General features: G+C 42.0%; 1 protein-coding gene across 4 annotated transcripts in view; it reads right to left on the reverse strand.

The window, feature by feature from the left end:
* The window catches only part of ANKRD6 (ankyrin repeat domain 6), a 188,146-nt gene that overhangs the window by 129,449 nt on the left and 37,760 nt on the right, over nt 1–20,937 (reverse strand). The window contains exon 2 of one of the 4 annotated variants that reach the window (XM_059177090.1): nt 19,540–19,621. The exons of 2 other annotated variants lie outside the window; for them this stretch is intronic. The gene's annotated coding sequence lies outside the window, so the exon portion shown is untranslated. Of the gene's footprint in view, nt 1–10,581; nt 10,889–19,539; nt 19,622–20,937 lie in introns of those variants that run through there. One more of the 4 variants, XM_059177091.1, reaches the window with a different exon arrangement.

Below are 20,937 nucleotides of genomic sequence, written 5' to 3' on the forward strand. Positions count from 1 at the left end.
CCCCCAAAGTTACATTACAACCTATTGCCCAGAACCTGTGAATATTAACTTAAAACAGCAAATGAGTGAATATTGCCTTTTTGGGTCCTATATGCAATAACATGTATCCTTATAAGAGAAAGGCAGAGAGAGTGTGGGGACATAGACACACAGAAGAGGAAACAATGATGTGAGACAGAAGCAAAGATTGGAGTGGTGTGGCCTCAAGACAGGGGATATCTGTGCCAACAGCAGCTGGAAGGGTCAAGGAACAGAATCTCCCCTAGAACCTCTGGAGGGAGCTTGCCATGCCAACAGCTTGATGTTGGACTTCCAGCTTCCAGAACTGTGGGAGAATAAATTTCTGTTGTTTCACGCTACCCAGTTTGTGTTCATTTGTTATAACAGCCACAGGAAACTAATGCAGGATCAGAAGTATGTCTCAGTCCATTCAAGCTGCCCTAAGAAAATACCACGGATCGTGTGGCTTATCAACAGCAGGAATTTATTTCTCACAGTTCTGGAGGCAGGCAAGTCCAGGATCAAGGTGCCAGCTGATTCAGTGCCAGATGAGAGCTTGCTTTCGGTTTCATAGTCAGCGCCTTTCCACTATGTCCTTACATGGCGGAAGGAGGAAGGGAGATCTCTGGGATATTTCACTGGGGCATTTGTCCCCTTCGTGAGGGCTCCACCCTCAGGAGACAATAACTTCCCGAACCCAGACCTCCAAACACCATCACACCAGGGATTAGGTTTCAACATATGAATTTGGGGAGGGACAAACATTCAGACCATAGCAAGGTGAGAGGTGGGTTTTACACCCAGCTCTGTATTAAGGAGCAATATATTCAAACCTACCATTTGAAATTTTTATAATAAGCTTGAATTATCTTTGTAATAAAAACTAATAATTATAAGCCATAAAACATGAGTATATGTGAAATTGGGGGCACGGAGGAGAACAAAGATAGAAGAAGATAACATGCAGGTCACAAAGACAGATGAGAAGATACAAGACCTTTACTGCGATTTCTCAACCCAAAGAAATAAAATTTAATTTGATCCCAAAAGGTACTCACTACTAAATTCTATCCCATTAAAGACAATTATAAGGTATCAAAAGGCCCAGTTCTTCTCCAAGAAAGAGCATAATGTGGGGAGAATCTATTCTAGAATCTGAATTCCCAAATCTCTGAAGGAATAGGCTAGTTTTCTGTGGAGAAACATGATTTTTTTCATCAGGTTTAAAGATGCTCATTATACATCACAGGAATGATTATACATTAATTGATAACATCAAGGAAATAAAATGTCACAAAAACAGGGGCACCTGGGTAGGTCAGTCGGTTAAATATCGGACTCTTGGTTTTGGCTCAGGTCATGATCTCAGGATTGTGGGATCAGGGCTAGAGTCCCATTCCATACTGAGTGTGGAGCCTGCTTGGGATTCTCTCTCCCTCTTTGTCCCTCTCCCTCAAGCATGAGCATGTATGTGTGTGCGGGCACATGCACATGTACTCTCCCTCTCGCCCTCTCTCTCCTCCTCTCTCAAAAAATAAATAAACTGATCTTAAAAAAGGAAAAGGAAATGGGGCACACCTGGCTGCCTCAGTAGGTAGAGCATGCGACGCTTGACCTCAGGGTCATGAGTTCGAGCCCCATGTTGGGTGTACAGCTTACAAAAAAATAAATAGATAAATAAGTATTTTTAAGATGCCATTAAAATATATCTTTTTAGGAAAATTCCATGAGAACTTCAAGTTCAAGAAGACCTGGTGAGTGACTAAAGCGACCCTCCAGGGGGTGTGTAGGGCTCTCTTCAGGGGGCAGTAGTCAGGGAACCTTTATGCTCTCCACATATCCACACAGGAGTGTAGCCACCTCACCTGTATTTTTGGCCTTGTCACCCATTGTTAACAGCCATTACCTAAGAGGCAGTACAATGAATTATCACCTTTTAAAAAGAAGCTGTTACTCAAACCACCACAAAGGCAAGGGGTCAGTTACAAACTATCCACCCCTGTCCCCTGTTACTCCCTCTCACAAAAATCTGTGCTCCAGCAAGACAGCTTACTTGCCTCTTTCCAAACAGGGCTTTGCCTCCTCCTCTGTACTCTCTCCAGAAACAAACCCTCCTTCAGTAGGTCCTGTCTATGGAAATCCAGGCTATGCTATTTCTTTCCAGGAAAAGAAAAATGTGTTTACATATAGTATTACATATACTATTATTATAGCATATACTATTATTATAGTACATGCGTTTTGCATATTTCAGTGAGTTTATGGACTTCCCCATAGCACATCTGTGAATCCTATAAGGATCCTTATACTACATGTTAAAATCCTGCCCTACTACCCTTCTATATTAAAATTATTTTCAGAAAAATATGTGCCCATGTGGGAGTCCCCAAACTAGACAACCAAAAAAAAAAAAAAAAAAAGGCTCCCAGGGCTGCCATAACAAATAACCATAAACCTGGAGGCTTAACCCAACATAAGTTTATTTTCTCACAGTTCTGGAAGCCACGACTCCAAAATCAAGGTGGGCTGGCCTGCACTCCGTCTAGAAGCTCTTAAGGAGAATCACTCCTCGTCTCTGCCAGCTTCTGGAGGCTGCCGCATTTGGCATTCTTTGGGAGGCCAATGCCTTATCCGTTAGGCACACTTGGCATTCTTTGACCTGTGGCCGCATCACCCCAATCTCTGCCACCCTAGTCACATGGCCTCCTCTTCTGTCTGGGTCAGATCTCCCCCTGCCTCATACTTAAAAGCATACTCACCATTGGATTTAGGGCTCGCCCAGATAATCCAGGATGATCTCATCTTAGAATCTTTTACTTAATCACATCTGTATAAACCATTTTTCCAAATAGTGGAATATTCCTCGGTTCCAGGGTTTAGGGCACAGATTAAATTTTCCACCCATGGCACAGGACACGCTGAGCTATCACCTCTCACCCGGAAGTCCTCCCAGGTCTTGCTTTCTGACTGCAGAGGATGGTTTTCTGTCCTCTCACGGCGTCTCCACAATGGAGCCTCAGCAGGCTGAGGAGGAGGTAACTGCGTGTCTTCCTCACATCATCCCAATAACCTCTGTGCCTGTCTCCCCCACTATCCCCTGAGCATCTCCAGAGCAGGCCCCACGGCTTACTCACCTCCGTATCCCTGCCCCTCACTACGGCACCTATAAACCATAGATGCTTAATTGGCAGCTGATATTTGTCAAATAAAAAATGACTACGTCCGTGCCACATGAAATGCGTTGTTGTCCATGTGCTTACTCATCAGAAGGTGCTGCATATCTGGGACACACAGCGCTTGCCAGGGAAAGTAAACATGTATGGGGTTCTCACCCATTCCACCACCAACAGTGTCTGTCAGTAACATGCACGAAGCCGATTTAATGACCCAGTCATGGGTAGATAACAACAGCTTGAAAAAACACTGACCTTGATGATCACTCGGGTCTTTTTCAGCTCTGAATTCTGTGATAACCAACAAGTGGAAAAACAAACTGATGTGCAATTGAACTGTGCTGATCTGAGCAATCAGAAAGCTAAGACTCAGGGGAAATGCCTAAGTATGTGCAAGGTACTGAGAAGGCACTGGGCAGAATAAGCCATGAGCCGTGGGTAGCATACTTCAGTCATATCATCTACAGAGAATAAATGTGCTAGCAAAACACAAACCACTGGACAATACTGGTCACCAAATCCCTAATAGCAAGTGGCTGTAAGAGTTCTGGCCACATTTGGTGGGCATCTGTACCCTCAACCCTAAGGCCGACTCAAGTCCACCCCAAGCCACTAGTGCTCCACAACATTCTCATAAAAACATTTAAGGAGCTTCACAACCTCAAATACCTTTCAAACGACAATCAGACACAAATACCTCCACAGGCCTGAGCATCCCCTGTTCCTGTGGACAGGCCTCTGAGCTCTCCATATCACCTCCTGCACCTCCACCCCTGGCTCTCAGAGCTTTTCAAATCCCCATTAAATGTTATCTGATACAATCTCAAGGTACTCTCTTTCCTAAGGACATTTTCATATTGATCTGGAATTCTGAGAGACCAAAAAGCTTATAAAAATTTAAAAGAATGAACACTTAATCATAAAATTTTAGGCACCCAGGGATCAGGAGGCATTTTAAGAAAAATCTTTTCTGGCCCCCTTCCGAATACACTGACTGGGGAACCACCTATCTACCTACTTGAATGTGAGCCAGGCCTGGCTACAGAGAGATCAATCCGGGGGCAGCTGGCATCCTTAATAATGAACAACTTCCTTCTGTTCTGTCAAGAGCAGAGACAAAGACATGATTCAGGGACACTCAAATTGAATTATTGTCTTTGTTTAAACCTTCCCTCTCAAGCAGAGCTGTCAGCTGCTGCAGCCAGTCCAGGGAAGGATGGAAGTTCTCAAATGCAAAGCTGTTTAAGTGCCCAGACAGCTGACATGGGGTGCTCGGCCTTCACCTCCTGCCAGGACCCCATGGCACTAAGACCATGCCCGAGGTCAGGCCCCAGGCATGGAAAGCCTGCCCTAGACCCAGCACCAAGAGGAAGGCAACGGGCTTCTACCATGAAAGGGCTGTAAGAACCCACCAAGCTTACAGTCAGTTCATACTCAACAGCAAGCCACCTCTGGAACACAATATCCAAAGTCTAGGTCATGGCCCATTTGTGGGTCATGAGACAAGCAACATGCTAAAGAATGAAATAGAATAGAAACTATCAAAGTTTCTATATATCTTGGGAAACAAATTTTTCACTTGGGGGTGTATTTATATGTTTACATACTAGGTTATTTTTAAAATGCATTTCTTATAGTGGGTCACAAACCAAAGTTTGAAGGCCACCATTCTTGAACAAAAATGAATCAAGTATTCAATCCAAAAAATAATAAAATCATAACCCATGTTTCTTTTTAGAATGCCAATAATTATCAAAAGTACTTTGGCCAGTATCTGCAACGGAGTCAGCATTTCCTATGCATAGTTCTGGGGTCCTAAGATGTATTTTCAGAAATCTGAGAATTCTGAGTGAGAATATTTACATTTTGCATTCTTTTTTTTTTTTTTAAAGATTTTATTTATTTATTTGTCAGAGAGAGAGAGGAGCTGGAGCGAGCACAGGCAGGCAGAGTGGCAGGCAGAGGCAGAGGGAGAAGCAGGCTCCCTGCCAAGCAAGGAGCCTGATGTGGGACTCGATCCCAGAACACTGGGATCATGACCTGAGCTGAAGGCAGCTGCTTAACCAACTGAGCCACCCAGGCGTCCCTACATTTTGCATTCTTAATGAGAATCTAAACTGAACATATTTGGAATCATCTGGATGTCTCCCTCAGAGTTATGTTAGGTCATGTGGTTTAAATTGTTCATATTTGCATTTGTGTTTATAATCAAAAGCAAGTGGGTGAATTACTGAGAACAAAACAGAAGCAGGTTTCATCTAGCAACACTGTAGAGTAACACACAGGAAGGCCAGACTGGACCATAACATGCTGTACAGGGTGAGGTGGGGGAGGGCTTCATCATGCAAGTACAGAGGATGGGTGGGGGGACTGAGTCATCACCCAGCAATGGGAAGCACAAGGAACCTGGACCAGAGTACTCACCACAGAGTCAAGTACACAGGGGACACTATGCATCCCATCTTTGCGTAAACCAACTTCCAACAATGTTTTCATGGTAAAAGCAAAAACTGCACAATGAAGTAAGTAATGTTTACATATCACAGAATGAAGGGATTGAAGTGTTTTATAAATTACATCATTAATTTCATGTACATTTTCTATTATGTTCCTGAAAGAAGGGTTTGTTTCTTCTTCCAGTATATCTAGAAATTAAATTGGGTTGGGGAAAGGAGCACCTGGTGGTTCAGTGGATTATTCTGCTCAGGTCATGATCCCAGTGTCCTGGGATGAGTCCCTGGGCTTCCTGCTCAGTGGGGAGCCTGCTTCTCCCTCTCACTCTGCCTGCCACTCCTTCAGCTTGTGCTCACTCGTGCTCTCCGCCAACATAAATAAATAAATCTTAAATAGATAGATAGATAGATAGATAGATAGGGTTGGGGGAAGACAGCATAACGACCATGCTCATGGCTTACACACTCACATCCTCTCACACATAAACAATTCTTGATCAATGAAGAAGTTATAGTGCAGAAAATATCAAGTGGCAGGTGATATACCTTATTTTTCTATTTGACTATGGAATGTTTTATTTACTTTGTCTTGTGGCTAAGTCATTTCCTTAATTATGCTTGCCCCAGAGCAATATTTAATTAATGTAAATTCCCAATTATTGGAAGGGGTGGGGTCTCAAAGCATGAAGAATATTAGAACTTTTTTAATTCAGCTAAGAAAAGATGGTAGGAGTAAATACTGAGACAATTTTCCTGGAAGACAATTCAGCAATATGTATCCAAAGACTCAAATTGTTAGCTCTTTGGCCTAGTAATTGATAATTACTATATCAACTTTTAAGAAGTGATATGAAAGTAATAATGTCAAAGATGCCATTGGATGTCAAAGATGCAAGAATGTCTGCTATCAGGGCATTGGTTAGCAGAGACGGTATACTCCTATAACAATGCTGACGGTATCTCACAGATATTGAGTGCTTACTTTATTCGATGCACTCAACATCTAGTGTCCCATTTAGGGGCATCTGGGTGGCTCAGTGGGTTAAAGCCTCTGCCTTCAGCTCAGGTTGTGATCCCAGGGTCCTGGGATCGAGCCCCGCATCAGGCTCTCTGCTCAGTGAGGAGCCTGCTTCCTCCTCTCTCTCTGTCTGCCTCTCTGCCTACTTGTGATCTCTGCCAGTCAAATAAATAAATAAATAATCTTTTAAAAAATAAAAATAAAAATTAGTGTCCCATTTAATTCTCAAAACATTCCAATGTAGTGGGTATTATTATTCTCCCCATTTTATGGAAGAGTAAACCAAGGCACAAAGAAGTGACCTGCCCAGCTAATAAGAAGCAGAGCTGAGGTATGAAGTCTGAGTCTGACTCTACTGTCTGTGCTCTTTGACCATTCTCTCAATGGATCACTAGAAGTCATGTAAAATTACATAATATCTATGTTACTGAAACATGCTCATGAGATAGTGTGACATGCTCATGAGATAGCAGGTTATAAAATATCACATACTAGAACCTCATTTTTGTAAGATTTTTAAGACTGGCAGGATATATATACTGGATACTATATATATAATTACTATATCATACAGGATACTATTATATTGTATATATAGCATATTATATATATTCAAATATATACATATTTGAACTTTTTAGTTAAATAAATTATCTATGTAACTACAAGCAACATGTTAATAAAAAAATATGTTCCAGGGGCTCCTGGGTGGCTCAGTCGTTAAGCATCTGCCTTCGGCTCAGGTCATGATCCCAGGGCCCTGGGTTCAAACCCTGCATCAGGCTCCCTGTTCAGCCAGAAGCCTGCTTCTTCTTCTCCCATTCCCTCTTCTTGTGTTCCCTCTCTGGCTGTGTTTCTCTCTGTCAAATAAACAAAATCTTTAAAAATATATATATATTTTCCAGGTAACTTCACAACTTAGTTAATGAGAGTTGGATATATATTCAAAATCATAGCAAATTTCTTTTTTTTTTTTTAAGATTTTTATTTATTTATTTGACAGACAGAGATCACAAGTAGGCAGAGAGGCAGGCAGAGAGAGAGAAGAAGCAGGCTCCCCACTGAGCAGAGAGCCCGATGCGGGGCTCGATCCCAGGACCCTGAGATCATGACCCAAGCCGAAGGTAGCGGCTCCAACCCACTGAGCCACCCAGGCGCCCCTCATAGCAAATTTCTGATGAAAATTTATAATTCATCTCTCTATTACTTTTTTTTTTTTTCAGATTTTATTTATTTATTTGAGAAAGAGGGAGAGAGAACATGAGAGGGGAGAGGTCAGAGGGAGAAGGAGACTCCCTGCCAAGCAGGGAGCCTGATGTGGGATAGGATACGGAACTCGATCCTGGGACTCCAGGATCATGACCCAAGTCAAAGGCAGCCGCTTAACCAACTGAGCCACCCAGGTGCCCTCTCTATTACTTTTTACAAAAAAAGACAATCCTAAGAGAAGTTTTCATGTGACACTTTGAATTAATAGCTCTTCACTGTCAAATAATCAGTAATTTAATCACTTTCAACAACCTAACAATTCAGACTCCCCAGGAGTCTTTCTTCTAGTTCAAATCCCCTTCTGCCTCATCAAGGCCTCTGGTCTGGCCTCTGACAACTGGCCAGCAGATTTTTCACGGCACCACCTGCCTCCACAATGACTCCCTGCAGAGAGACAGCTGCCTTCCTCTAAGTGGACAGGTCCAAGGCCTAGAAGCCAGGCCTGTGGCCACAATAAACCCCCTCCATTCCTCTGAGGAAGGAAGGACATGAAGGAAAATTCAAAGCCAACCAAAAAACCCAGACCTGGTTCGGCACCTGCTTTTGAACAGTATCAGTGTTTCTCTGTGCTTAGAGTAGGGAACTGACCCAGCAACAGAGCTCAGAATCCCTGCGGCCGAGCCATGAAGGTCCTGCCCCAGCATTCCTGGGTCTGACTTCACTTCCAACAACATGGCGTCTAATGCTAAATGTGAGATACAGACACTAAATGTAAGAGTTCAGTATCACTTCAGATGTCTTCAGTGCTCTGCTTATGAACTTGGGAGAAATAAAGCTGAAAGGATCTTAGAGATATCCAGTCAAGTGTTTCCCAGGTGGGGTGCCACTGGCATTCAGAGCAGGTCCATTCATCACTGGGCTGAGTGGCATTTCAACATTTCTAATTTCTGGGGTTCTCAACCATTAGTGCCCCATACACTGTGATAATTAAAAATGTTCCCCCTCAACATTTCCAAGTACCCCTTGAGGGACATTGCCACCCCTAGTTGAGAACCACTGATTTAGTGTATCATGGGGGTCCAGAGAAGTTAGTCATGCGCCCAAGGCCACTCAGGTAGCAAGACACAGATTCCCATACCTCACAGCACTTAGTTTTATGTTCTTTCCACTGTGCTCACTGGAGCGTGAGATACTTAAAATAGACTTCATATTTAATGACAGAATTTATGGATCTAAGACTGAATGAGGTTTTTTTTTTTTTTCAATTTCATTATGGGTATTTTAATATAAAAGCATAATTCTATTACTATAATTACTTTAAAAGAGCAAAAAATATCTGAACTAACAACCACCAATCAAGGCTTCAGAATGCATCGTGTATTGAATGAAATCATACTATGAAGAAAAGTATCTATGAGTCACACACAGAGAGACAAAGACAGAGACAAAGAGACAGAGAGAAGGGGTAGAGGGGTAGAGGGGTAGAGGGGTGAATCTGGAAATATTTGCATTAACAAAATATTTTCTTAAAAGCACCATCTCTGGGCGCCTGGGTGGCTCAGTGGATTAAGCTGCTGCCTTCGGCTCAGGTCATGATCTCAGGGTCCTGGGATCGAGTCCCGCATCGGGCTCTCTGCTCGGCAGGGAGCCTGCTTCTCTCTCTCTCTGCCTGCCTCTCTACTTGTGATTTCTCTCTGTCAAATAAATAAATAAAATCTTAAAAAAAAAAAAAAAAAAAAAAAAGCACCATCTCTGCAAGCAGTCAGGAAAGTGAGTCCTATGGGAGATATTTTACCAAATTACACCCTTTATTTCAAGTTTTTAAAATTTTTATTTATATGAGGGGGGAGGAACAAAGGGAGAAGAAGAAAGAAAATCTTAAGCAGCAGATTGCCTCCTCCCCCTGAACACAGAGCCCACCACCCCAGGGCTTGAACTCCCAATCCCAAGATCATGACTTGAGCTGAAATCGAGAGTCAGAGGCTTAACAGACTGAGCCCCCCAGGCACCCCCTATTTCAAGATTTTTTTAAAAAATTCTCTTCTAACTCAATCTAGCACTCAATTCTGAATGTAAAATCTAAACTTACATTTTAAACAATTTCTTGCTAGTTCTTAAAGGACTTCTAACAAAATCAATCCTTCCATCACATGATAAGAGCACCATAAATTTTATAATTCACATTGTTACATTTAGGACACAAGCACTACAAAAACTCTTCCACTAAAGTTTCCGAGGTGGGGAATATCAGCATATCCCCGTTTTTTACCAGGGGTTTATTCAGGTGCTTCTTCTAATCATGTGTAACTTTTTGTTTGTCTAACTCGTAAAGCACATAGCAATATCTCCTTTATGAATTACACAATTTACCACCCCTACAAGGAAAGGGAGGGAGGAGGAAAAGTAAATAAGTTTAAAGACAGAGAACGGAGAAAGAGGGAGAGAGATGGACTCCAGAAAACACAGTAAGAAAAATAAAATTATCCTATAGAAATTTCAGGTAAAATTCAAAAAGTTCTTATATATGTACATGCATATAGGCAAATGTGATTGTTTCTTTTTAGTATTCTTTTTCATTTCAAAATCCCCTATAGGGCCTATGTCTGCATCCAGGACAGAGTGAGGTCCAAAGAGAACTCATTGCATGTATGTGGCTGGGGGAATTTTCCAGCCCACAATCACTGCCCCAAATGGACCAGTTTTACAACACAGCTGATAGGGGACTTACCTCTGTCGCCAGGAAGCCCAGGGGCCTCGAGGAGGCGAAGCCTGCAGCCCTTCCAGGCCAGGGCTTTGTGTGGTTGGAGGGCTGGTGGGAGGGTCTGCTGGGGATCCGCCTGGGGCCCCGTGACCCTTTACATGTCAATGGTCAAACCAAAATTGCTCCGATTCCGGTGGCCAGGGCCCCTTTGGGCAGCAAGACCCTGGGTTTTCTCCTTGTCCCTCCTCCACAGAGCCTTGAAAATGCTGGCTGCCAGCGGGCATTTGGCAAACTCATTAGGAGGGATTTGTCACCCTCTTCAAGCCTTGAGCCTAGGTAAATACATCAGCAATCTGCAGGCAGGCTTTTCAAATGATCCGAGGACACCACGCTGGGAGAGATGAATGCTTTAGATAAGATGACAGAATCTGGGCGCCTGGGTGGCTCAGTGGGTTAAGCCGCTGCCTTCAGCTCGGGTCATGATCTCAGGGTCCTGGGATCGAGTCCCGCATCGGGCTCTCTGCTCAGCAGGGAGCCTGCTTCCCTCTCTCTCTCTGCCTGCCTCTCTGTCTACTTGTGATCTCTCTCTGTCAAATAAATAAATAAAATCTTTAAAAAAAAAAAAAAAAAAAAAAAAGATGACAGAATCAGAATTCCAAAAGCAGTCTGGGTCGGAAAGAATGAGCCAAAAGGAAAAAAAAAAAAAAAAAGAAAAGAAAAAGATTTCAGAGAAATAGATGTTACATCTTTCATCGAAGTTCAAAAGCAACTGCTCTGGGGTTTTAGTTTATTTACAAGTCAATATGAGATGAGGGTGTGATGTGGATGCCAAAAACAAACGAACAAACTTATTTTTAGGATTCATTATCAGAAAGGCACGATTACGACTATGGAAGGGATGAAGGAGAATAGACGGTCTGCGTACTATTTTCTACAGAGAAGACTGGGTAAACAAGAGGGCAAAAATTCTAGGATGAGAAAGAAATGATTTGGACAGGGAGGGGGTGGGGAATGGCCATCCTCCACACACGCTCGGTACAAAGAGGAGATTTATTCTGGGGGCTCCAGACAGCAGAACAAAGGATTGATGGTTGGAGGGAGATAGCATCTGCATAAGCACAGAAGAGTTTTCTAACAGTGAAAATCTCTGGTCCCTCAGCAGTCAGCAGGCAAGGAAGTTTCCTGCAGGGCCCTCCCTGTCCGGGGACTTGCACGAAAAGGTTTAGGCAGAGGTCCTCTGCATTCTAGCCCAGAGCCCAACTGGGCTTCCATGGCTTCTATAGCTTCTGATGTGAGATTCTCGGGATTTTTAGAGCTGGAAACAAAAGGACTATGAAATTTAAAAATAGATTTAAAAGGGGGAACACAGTCTGTGTAATGTAGAAAGACTGATTTATATTGGGATGGGCCACTCAGATAATGATCAAAACAGTCCCCAGCATTAGTCATTTCTGAAACCACACAACGCAGATCCATCACCCACTTATTATGATTTGAAAACGCCAAGGTTGGCTCCCTGGAACCCATTCCCTTACATTCCTTCTCCTTTCTCTCTCCATTTCTCAAAAAAGCTGATAATATAATTTGGGTCACTTACAGCACTTACATTTAGAAAATATTTTACAGTCAATTGAATTTTAAGAATATTTCATAGGGCAGAATCTCACTGCTGGTTTCGACCGTAGAAGCAGAGAAATGCAGGGGAGTTCCTAGGAAATGTCTTCTGAACGTGTCTGCCAGGACCTCTGTGGGCCCCTGATGGTTTTCCAACTTAGGAAGGGAATGGCCAAAGTCCTTGTCCCCTGGGAAGCTGACCTTTCTGCCTATGTTGAGAAAGAATCATGAGAATTGCTTTGACCCGCATTGCCTCATGGCACTGCTCTGGGTACCAAGTTGACTGGGAGGGACTTCACACAGCCTCCTCATAGAGTAAAGACACCAGCACCACTATCACCACCAAAATACCAAAGAATATTGTTATAAAATTTACCGACTTTCTTATTTTTCTAAAGTCAGCAGAAGAAATGCGCAAGATCTGTATATATAAAAATTTAGGCAATTAAAAAAAACCATTCTGGCAATTATTGACAAATTACCCTCCAAGTAGATGATTCCCATTTCCTCCCTGTTTTACCTCTGAGAACTTGATAGGGCAGGGGGGGTCGGGAATCTGATTCTTGGTCACTCTGTATTTCATTTATTGTTAGTGAGGTTAAGTATCATTACATTTTTTAAATGCTTGGGGAAAAATGTGGAGAAACATATCCTAAATCACAGACCATGGTTGCTTATCTTTGTGGGGCAGAAATACAGAAGACTTACACTTTTCACATTGTAAACTTCTATAATGTTTAAAATATGCATAAAAGGGAACTGCTTTTTTTCTCATTTCAGGAATGAAGTTTTAAAAAAGTAATTAGTGAGTGGGGCATTTAAAAAATTACATTGATTATGACTTCACATCAATTAATTAATCTTTCGAGGCAGGTCACCAAGTATAAAATACAAAACTGATTAGGGTATAGTCCTCGTTCATTGATGCTTGTTATCTGGTATTCACAGGCACTTTTATTTTTTTTAAGACTTAATTTTATTTATTCATTTTTTAAAAGGGCCTATTGTGGATGTTTTAATTTTTTTTTTAAGATTTTATTTATTCATTTGCCAGAGACTGAGAGAGAGAGAGTACAAGCAGGGGGACCAGCAGGCAGAGAGGGAGAACCAGGTTCCTGCCCAGGGAGCCCGATGTGGAACTTGATTCCAGGACCTGGGATCATGACCTGAGCCTCAGGCAGACACTTAATGAACTGAGCCATGCAGGTGTCCCAAGATTTTATTTTTAAGTAATCTATCCACCCAGCATGGGGCTTGAACTCACAACCCTAAGATCAAGAGTTGCATGTTCCACTGACAGAGCCAGACAGGCACCTCTGGTACTTGTGAGGTCCCCATTAATGGGTCCGTGATCAAAGGAGCGAGACTGATACAAAGCGAAGGTCAAGCAAACCTTTATTTCACGCCAAGCATTGAGAAACAAACCAACCGGCCAGGGCCGTCTCTTACAAAGAGGCGCCCCTTCCCTGCCTTACAGACTAACTTTTATAGAGCAAAAGCCATGTGGTTGGTTTGGGCCTGGCCACACACAGGTGGCCAATGAGATTGCAACACACAGAGAAAGCTGCACAGTCATGCTAGGTCACACACGAGTGACCAATTGAATTACAATTTACCCTAGTAGATATTTGAACTAGTCTATCACTTTGGTCAGAATTGGCACCCAAAAGGTGGGACCCACACTCCTTGGTGGCTAGGGAGACAGTATGCTTGCTCCACTGACTGGATGTCTCCACCTGGCCTGACCCACCCTTGTATTTGGGCTTTGTCACCTGGGACTGGTCTCCCTGACTTGCTTTTAAGTAAGTTCCCGGAGGGGGGTGGGGGGGTGTCAGTTTAAGTTTTACTGTATAAACAACAAAATCACTGTTTAACCAGATGGAGCTGCTCTGGCTAAATAGGCCCTTACAGTACTCACACTCACTTTCATTTATTTTTTTAGGATTTTATTTTTTAAGTAATCTCTACGCCCAGCATAAACTTAGAACCAAGAGATCAAGAATTACACACTCTATCAACTAAGAAAGTCAGGCATCCCTCACGCTTACTTTAAAATGAAGGAAACAAGGCAGTATTTACTAACAAACTCTTCTCTCGATGAGACAGAATGCCATCACTCCTGACTCAACTCCTTCAGATGCCCATATCCCCAGCATGTCACGACTGTGGTTCTTTTTGTTATTACAGTAGCTATGCTGCCAACATAAGTGGGACTGGGAGTCTAGCAGACTGGAGAGTACAGGAGTCAGGGTAAAAGAAGCTCAGGAGAAAAATGAAACAGCTAACTCTGAAGGCTGATCTACGATAGTTACATTTGAGATAGATGTGGAGTTAAGAGAATATAAACAGAGGCCAACGCATACATCTGCTGGTTAGAAACCAGCGTGCAAGTTGTATAGGCAAGTCTGTGATGGGACAATGGCCTCCTTCAAGCAGGTTATTTCAGACGAAGAAAGGAACCCAAGAAACAGGGGTTCTTTCAACCCAAGTGATACAAATGACACTTCATTTCCTAGTTGTAAGGGCCTACTTAGCCAGAGCGAGCCATTTTGTTGTTTATGCAATAAACTTAGATTGAACCTGCCCCTTCCCCCCAAGAGAAAAGCGTTTAGAAACAGAACTGGTGAAATATGACTGACCAGCCCCTGATAACGGAGCCCACATACAAGGACGTGTCCGGCCAGGTGGAAACGTCCAATCAGTGAAAGTGCACATATTACCTCCCTACCCGCCAAGGATGAGCCAGGCCAGGTGGAAATGTCCAATCAAGGGAAAGCGCACGTATTACCCGCCAAGGAGTGTGAGCCCCGCCTTTTGAGCACCAGGCAAAGGCGCCCATTCCAGCCAAGGTCATAGGCTGAATTAAATGACTGTCATGGGGTGAATTGTAATTCAATTGGCCACTTATGTTTAGCCAGGCTCAACTACATGGCCTTTACTCTATAAAAATTAGTCTGTGAAACTGGGAGGGGTCTCCTCTTTGCAAGAGACGGCCCTGGTTGGTCAGTTTGATTCTCGATGCTTGGTGCGAAATCAAGCTTTGCTTGACCTTCGCTTTGTATCAGTCTCGTCCTTTTATCCATGGACCCTTTCACTAGTAAGGGTTCAGTCTTCAACCAGGGAAACGCTGAATTCTATTTTCCCAGACCCCAAATTATATGACTATAATAAATCAAATTGATGTAATAGATTTCATACTTGATTCATAATGGGAATGTACATCAGCATTTCTGAAAAACAATCTGACCTTTTTGATAATGTAATTCTATTTCTAGAACTCTATCATCAAGGAAATAATTCTAATTATCAAAAAAGCACCCCGCAAAAAAAAAAAAAAAAAGATGTACACTACATGGTTATTTATAACAGCAAAACACTGGAAATAGAACACTGGGGAAACTTCTACCAGTAAAAGAGTAGGATTCAATAAACCAGGAAACTTCCATCTATCTGGTAGGGTATTACATTGCCCTAAAAATGATGTCTCAAAGTTCACATCCTTTTATTAGTAACACATTATTAGGAATCTACCCTAAAGAAAGAATCCAAACACACAGGAAATTGAGTACATCCTAATGTTCAATAACAACAGAACAGTTAAATAGGCTCCTATTGGTTCTTCAAAACTCAGCTCACGTGGTACTTCTCGAGGGGAAGTCTGCCCTCACCCTGGCCCAGCTCTGGACTCCTAGGATGCTCTACACATTGCCCATCACAGTATGATCCCAGCGTTCTGTACATTATGTGCCAATCTAGCACCTTAAAAACAGGGAACTTGACTTCACTGGCTTAATACTCCCAACATCTGGCACAGTGCCTGGCACAAAGTATTTGTCTAAATGTCTATACACTGTAAGATGATAAAATCAGTGTACTGGTTTCCTAGGGCTGCCCTAACCAACTTCCGCAAACTGGGGGACTTCAACAACAGAAATGTACTGTCTCACAGTGCTGAGGCTAGAAGTCTGAACTCAAGGTGCCAGAGTATCAGTTCCCGCTGAGAGCAGTATGGGAAGAGCCCCTGCAGATTTCTCTCCGTGGCTTGTAGATAGCCTTTATCTCCATCTATGCACAGCATGTTCCCTGTGTGTATGTCTGTCTCCAAATTTCCTCTTTTTATAAAGATGCCTGTGGTATGAATTAGGACCCAGCCTAATGACCTCACTTTAACTTGATTACCTCTCTAGAGACTTTATTTCCAAATAAGGTCACACTATAGGGTAAGGAGAGTTAGGACTTCCACATACAAATTTTTGGGGGGACACAATTCAACCCATAACAATCAGCAAATTTAGAGATTTATGAGTTCACAACGATAAGGAAATACTTATTTTATAACGGTTAGTAGAAAAAAAGAGTTACGTATCTTTATGTATACAAGAAGAGTTCTCAATTTGGATTCTCAAAGATTTTTAAAATGGCTCGTGATCACCCCAAATTAAGAACCACTGATGCTATAATATCTCATTTTTTAAAAAAAATTTATTTATTTATTTGAGAGAGGGAGGGAGAGCATGAGAGGGGAGGTCAAAGGGAGAAGCAGTCTCCCCATGGAGCTGGGAGCCCGATGCGGGACTTGATCCTAGGACTCCAGGATCGTGACCTGAGCCGTAGGCAGTCGCTTAACTAACTGAGCGACCCAGGCACCCTCAAATATTTTTTTTTAACATGAAGGTAATAAGTGAAAATGTTAAAGGTGTTTGCCACTGGGTATTAGGATTATGGATATTTGGGATTATCTCCCAATTTCCTACAACAGTTTCAAACTACTTTTATAGTCAAGAAAATAAACACCTTTCACTTTTCTTAAAAAAAAAATAAATAAATAAAGGGATGCCTGGGTGGCTCAGTTGTTAAATGTCTGCCTTCAGCACAGGTCATGATCCCAGGATCCTGGTATCAAGTCCTGCAGCAGGCTCCCTGCTAAGCAGGGAGTCCGCTTTTCCCTCTCCCTCTGCTACTCCCGCTGCTTGAGTTCTCTCTCTCTCTCTTTCTCTCTCAGACAAATAAATAAATAAAATCTTAGAAAATATATATAAAGGAAAAAATTTATGTGTATTTATTTATTTTAATTAACTAATTAATAATTGAATTTATTAATTCAAATCCCCTTAAAAGGATTTAGAAACATGGGAAATGAATATGTTTTATATAAACACTATAGTTATAAACTGTACATAAATAAAATATTAAGAAAAGGCAGGAAGGAAATCTATCATAATGTTCACAGAGTTGATTAACAGGTTATAGGAAGAGTTCTGTGTGTGTCTTCCTATTTTTTTGTGTGTTCCAAAATTTTTAAAAAGATTTTACTTATTTATTTGAGATAGAATACATGCACAAGAGAGCACGAAGGGGGCCACAGAGGGAGAGGGAGAAGCAGGATTCCTGCAGAGCCCGATGCGGGACTCAATACCAGGACCCAAGATCACGACCTGAGCCGAAGGCAGACACTTAACCAACTGAGCCACCCATGTGTCCCCTCTAATTTTTTTTGCAATGAGCTATATTACTCTTAAAGCCTGAACAAACCAATCATTCTTACTAGTTAAAAACACACAGTTAAAGAATTTGGTTGTATATTAAACTTTCAACACTGAGGACAAATTACTGATACAGTAACATAATTCAGTACTGTGCGGCTTTTACAGGACCATAATGAAAGATATATAGAAACAGAAAACAACTTATGAGACACTTCTGTGAAAAAACTAAAATATGAAAACACATATACACTGATTATGACATGTAAAATAAATACATGTAGATGGTAATTTGCTAAAATGAAAATCTTTTAAGAGTAGGATTATGCATTATTTTGAAAGATTCTTTAATAAAATTATATTTCCATTTTAAAATTTATGAAAATGTTCTTTTCTAAGAATATTTTTATCTCATTTAACACTGACTGCAACATCTTCTAACCATTCCAAGAATCAACTTCTAGACTAGAAAATCGCTGGCAAAACCTCAGGCTTGTCTATCTCCCCTCCCCACCAACAGCCCCACTATAGTTCAGTTCAAGTGACTAGTCTCGCTTTCATTTGTACATGCATACCACCTTTGTAGAGAACAACTTGGCAATATCTGTTAAACCTGTAAATATTTACTCCCGGGAAGCCTGTGTGGCTCAGTCAGTTAGGAAACTGCCTTTAGCTCAGGTCCTGATTGCAGGGTCCTGGGATTGAGCCCCCAAGTCTAGCTCCCTGCTCAGTGGGGTGCCTGCTTCTCCTTCTTCCTCTCCCTCTGCTCTACCCCCCTGCTTGTGTTCTCTTGCACTCTCTTTCTCTCTCAAATAATAAACAGACTCTAAAAATAAAAAGGAGAGACAGAAAAAATTTTTAAAAAATGTTCACTCCCTTTGAGCATTTCCACATGTGGGAATCTGTCCTACAAAAAACAATTCTACACATGTACAAATGTAAAGGTAACAAGAGTGAACAACTAGTCTATTGGGGGGGGAGGTCTTTGCAGAGGGGACTGACTTCCTTAGAGAAGTTGCAAAGAGACCTAGAATAACTACTAAGTGAAAAACCCATGTAGCTTTGATTTGGTGCCCAGTTTATCTATTTCCTTTGATGTCTTTATTTCTGGCAACTGACCAGAAACAAGGGTGCTGACTCAACTCTCCATGTTTCAATCATATGCATGCCAGTACAGATACGAACACATGGCTTCATCTAAAATAAGTGTGTTTTAGATCGCTTTCTTAGCTACAGCTTCACAAACAGAATTTAGAGTATAGTAGCTCTTACTATGAAAATAGTCACGGGGCGCCTGGGTGGCTCAGTGGGATAGGCCGCTGCCTTCGGCTCAAGTCATGGTCTCAGGGTCCTGGGATGGAGTCCGGTGTCGGGCTCTCTGCTCGGCGGGGAGCCTGCTTCTCTCTCACTCTCTCTGCCTGCCTCTCTGCCTACTTGTGATCTCTGTCAAGTGAATAAATAAAATCTTTAAAAAAAAAAAGAAAAGAAAAGAAAATAGTCACGGAATGAGAGCCATTATGTGCTCTCATCTTTTCCTGTTTTTGTTTAAATAGGAAATGTCTAGATCCTAAGCTTGGGCTCCTAGGATTTGTTTCCTAAATAAGTGGTATTTCCATGTATCCACTCGCATTTTACATAAAGAGTGTTAGGACTGTTGCTTTCTGATAATTTATTAATGAGATAAATTTCTCACTATGGTTGCCTCAAAGTACAAAAATTCTGAACAGGTCAAGAATCAGATCTCCTCAGTGTAGGCTGCCGGGAGGCCAATAAAAATGGCATTAACACTATGTTTCTAGACTATATTTATTATAACAATGTAGTGGACAATTTTTCAGATTAACAAAGAAGAGGAGAAAAATTCTAAAAATTATTGATATTTGAGTACCTCCAGATGAAAATATCTTCATGAACTCTGATGGTATCTATTTGTGGACCACCATACATTCTGTACTTCAAGCTGAGGACAGCTTTAGCGATGTGAAGAAAAAAGAGAAAAGGAAGTCAGGTGAGCTGTGCAGAGGCACAATGTGGGCCAGCTGGCAAGGTCTGACATGTCAGCAGTGCCTCCTGCAGCCCCCTACCCACCCCTCACCCCCCGCAGCTTTCTAAGTCATTTTAGCCTTGAGTCTCCCATTAAAAGGACTGACAGTCAGTTGGAACACAAAGTTTTTACAAACCATTTGTATTGGTAACATCAGATGTTACTTTCAAAATAACCTTAGTACACTTGATTAATATACACTATACCTTTGGTACAGAGAAATTTTCTGGTGAGACTTAAAGTTAGTCAATCCATAGAAGGATAAGAATTAAGATGAGACGGGGGTGCCTGGCTGGCTCCGTTGGTGGAGCACATGACTCTTGATCTCAGGGTTATGAGTTCGAGACCCACATTGGGTATAGAGATTATGTAAAAAACAAACAAAAACAAAACTTTCGTTTTTGTTAAACTTTCGTTTGTTAAAACAAACGAAAGAATAAGGAGATTTAAAAAGGAAAGAAAAACCAAGATACAACACCTTTAAAGCAAAATGTTTTAAATGATGTAAGAAACATATGCTTTTTAATAAATTCTCTAGCCTTACAGCAGTACTTTAAGGTAAAAGGCATAATCAAGGGAGGAAAAACTTATAATATGCCTCAACTTGAAATTTAGGATGCCAGGTTAGGAAAAAATCTAATAATGTCTGATTTAAAGAAACTCTATTAAATACAAAAAAGTATGAGCAATGCACGATGACCACACAGAGCAAGCTCAGTGGCTACCAGTTAGATGGAGGAGAGATCAGGGAGAAGCCAGTGGCCTTTCTTCCCCTGGGGCTTTTCCTCACCCTCCGTGAGCCCAGGCACCTGGGGGCGCAGAACCTTCTCACAGGGCCAAGACATAACACAGCAAGTTGGCCTGAGCAATCTACCGACCTGCCTTTCAGAGGGAGATGATGGGGCAGATAGCCTGAAACAACATGATTCGCTTTGGCCAGCAGAGAAAGCCACAGATAGCCAGAGATGCTAGGTAGTGACAATAGGACCCCCCTCTTCATAACCTGGAGCCAGATGCACATCAGCACCCACACTCTGAGGTTTTCTGGAAGAATCCACAGGCAGTGCATTCATACTCCTGGCAGAGCAGTCCCATGAGGAGCTAAGAGTGAAGGCGCCAGCAAGTTTTTGACAGGTGCACAATGAAGCAGAATTACTACCAAAGACAAGGGAAGTCCTGGGATGCACAATGACCTCAGTGACTGCCCGCTGCCACTTCTCTGCAGGCTCCTCTACCTTCAGA

Source organism: Mustela lutreola, chromosome 6 (assembly GCF_030435805.1).
Source record: "Mustela lutreola isolate mMusLut2 chromosome 6, mMusLut2.pri, whole genome shotgun sequence".
NCBI classification, from domain to species: Eukaryota; Metazoa; Chordata; class Mammalia; order Carnivora; family Mustelidae; genus Mustela; species Mustela lutreola.